General features: G+C 39.6%; 1 protein-coding gene across 5 annotated transcripts in view; it reads right to left on the reverse strand.

The window, feature by feature from the left end:
* LOC107627843 (pentatricopeptide repeat-containing protein At1g02060, chloroplastic-like) overlaps positions 1-1,968 on the reverse strand; it is a 4,794-nt gene extending 2,826 nt beyond the window's left edge. For 2 of the 5 annotated variants that reach the window (XM_021116352.1, XM_021116349.1), the window contains exons 1-2: positions 1,541-1,965; positions 122-397 (exon numbers count right to left, since the gene is read on the reverse strand). The gene's annotated coding sequence lies outside the window, so the exon portion shown is untranslated. Of the gene's footprint in view, positions 1-121; positions 431-1,540 lie in introns of all 5 variants that reach the window. The other 3 variants (XM_021116351.1, XM_021116353.1, XM_021116350.1) reach the window with 3 other exon arrangements.

Here is a 2,227-nt window from a genome sequence, read left to right on the forward strand (position 1 = left end):
GTACACTAACAATATAAAAGATTATATATTTTAATTAATTACCAACTAATTATGAACTAAATTAGTTAACGTGTATATTTTCACTATAAAAATCCTAGAGGAGCAGAGGCAGAAAGCCAACCCGAGCAAGGCAAAGCAGAGGGCGGCAACAACGAACCGGAATATGAAGAGGCAGACAGTAACCCAGACTCAAGAAGCATGAGCAGAGGCAGACGGAAAGAACACGAATCGGATGCTGACACCTGCGACGACGATGGCAACGACAAACGGAATAAGGAAGCACGAGAAGAGGAAGAAGAAACAGAGGTGAGGCCTTGAGTGTGGACGGCTGCAAGGAGGAGGGAAGGGAGAGTCAGTCTCAGATTGAGCGATTGGGTAAGGGCGTGAATGATGAGATCTGATAAAAATTGCAGCAATGTATCAATTTAATCTGAAAAGCGAATTACAGCAACCAAAAGATAAATAAATAAAACAGAAAGAAAACACCAAATTGAAGGTCCTAAAATCATAGTTATAAGAACCGAACCGGTCGAAATACTGGATTACTGAATTACAAGTTCAATCGGTGGATCACAGGCTAAACTTGTTGACCTGGTCTCGCTTAAATAATCAATTATCCAGAGATTAATCAAGAAAAAGAAAACATCCGTTTATGTGCCACAATATATCTTCTACAGTCACTCTTTTTTTGCACTTTTAGCATCTTTGTTCTAAACAAGCAAAGAAAAACAAAAAGGCCAAAGAACATAACATAGAAGACCCTTCGTGAATGAAAAACAAGACAAATATCACTAAAAAACTATAACTCAAATGAAAATTTCATGTTGAAACTTAAGACTGCTAGAACCTTTCCATTCTCTCTCTTTTTAAAACAAACTCTTATTTATTATCACTGACCTCCAAATCAAACAATTGCAAAGTGATTAATCTACTGAAAAAATTAAAGAGTGCTACACAACACCAGAAGAAAGACCCTTTTATTGAATCTTCATCATTTGATTATCAAGCTAGGAGACAAATTTTATAGTGTTAATGAAAATGTCGTCTGTTCTATTATCTCTCTCAGCTTCTCCAACTTTAGTATACAAGCTTCGAAAAAGGAACAAGAACAAAGAAAACAACAAATTAAATCAATTAGTTTTAAATACAAATACAATTTATTTATACCTATTAAAAATTAAATCAATCAATTTTACATATAAATACAATTAGCATCAATACATTTTTTGATAGATCCAACATTGGAAGTGAGGAACAGCACCAATACAAAAAACAAGAACATTCGAAAAACCAGAACAAGCCAAACTAAAGACATCATAAAAGAACCACAAGACAACCAACCAAACACCACCGCTGCATGAGAGTTAGTAAACAAGACGCCACAAAACAAAGAAAACAAGAAGACACAAAAAGAACAGAAAAAGCAATGATTGAAGGTACGATCAATAAGAGCAACCTCCATGGTCCTTCAAGCTACATTAAAACAACAAAAATCCAGGATAAAAAATTAATAAGAATAACTAAAAACAAAAAAACTCACCAACACTACACTGCAGAAGCAAAAAGTCAAAAACAGAGAGAGGAACGGTTTTCCAACTTGGGGTCGTTGCAGAAGCAGAGCTTCGAAAAGGAGCAGAGCAAAGCCTGCAGAGGAGCCAACACAATGATGAGGCAGACGAGGCACGAGGCGGAGGCAGAGACATGCGAGGCACGGCGGAGTCAAGGCAGCCGGGAGACACGGACGGAGAAGGCAGAGGCGAGCAGACACTGGCGGCGCGGAGAAGAGGCAGAGGAGCCGGCGAGGGGATCGACGAGTGACTTCCTCCGTCGTTGGCTGCAGTTGTGTTCGGCGGTGACAGCGCGGAACTGCGGTGAGTGAGGTAGAGAGGTGAGACTTGAGACTATTTGGATTGAGTTTTCACTTTTCAGCATTTCAGGGTTAAATTGAAAACTCACCTCTCTTACTTGGAGTAAATCCCACGATGGTCCCTCAAATTAGGTCTGTGCACCAATGTTGTCTTTAATTTTGAGATGCTCTAAATGTACCTTTCAATTTAAGCTCTGTGTAAAATCTTGGTCCTTCCACTCAATTCCGACATGACTCAGCAGCCGGAACGTTGAGTTGGCGGTTTCACCTCCACGTAAGCTGCCCGAACGACGTCATTTTGCTTAGAGGGGTTGATGAATCAAAACGGTGTCGTTTTATGATGGAGGGGAATTGAAACGT

The sequence above is a fragment of the Arachis ipaensis genome, chromosome B02 (assembly GCF_000816755.2).
Source record: "Arachis ipaensis cultivar K30076 chromosome B02, Araip1.1, whole genome shotgun sequence".
NCBI classification, from domain to species: Eukaryota; Viridiplantae; Streptophyta; class Magnoliopsida; order Fabales; family Fabaceae; genus Arachis; species Arachis ipaensis.